Source organism: Arachis duranensis, chromosome 9, assembly GCF_000817695.3.
Source record: "Arachis duranensis cultivar V14167 chromosome 9, aradu.V14167.gnm2.J7QH, whole genome shotgun sequence".
In the NCBI taxonomy this organism is placed as follows: domain Eukaryota; kingdom Viridiplantae; phylum Streptophyta; class Magnoliopsida; order Fabales; family Fabaceae; genus Arachis; species Arachis duranensis.
This window is the reverse complement of record NC_029780.3, coordinates 21,166,693-21,167,206: the sequence shown is the minus strand read 5'-3', so window position 1 is coordinate 21,167,206 and position 514 is coordinate 21,166,693.

The window sequence follows — 514 nt, the reverse complement described above, 5'->3', positions numbered from 1 at the left end:
AAAAACCATGTTTTTCATACAAAACCACAAAGTGCCATTTTCAAAACAAGTCATTTTCAACTCTTTTCAAGATCAATCAAAACATGCCAATTTCATCCATTTTCTTTGAAATCAATCAAAACATATCAATTTCAACATCAAGCCTCCTCAACTCACACATTGACACTTTGCCACAATATACAAAATCACTATCTCATCATTTTAACCCACTTCACCCAAGTGGCTCAAACTCAAATATATTGACATATCATATACTCTTACTCATGCCAATTCTCAACAACACCAATTCCAATAAATCATCATTGTACATAATCAATATCATACTCACCATCAACATGGTCCAATCCACAATTCAACCATAACCAATCATCAAGCATATACCACAACATGCATATTTCTCATACATCATACCATCAAGGCATCATTTACCGATTTTCCCAAGCTCCACCGGAGCACTTCCAAATCACTTATCCACAAGCTCTCAAGGCCTCACACCTCCAAGAACAGATTTTTC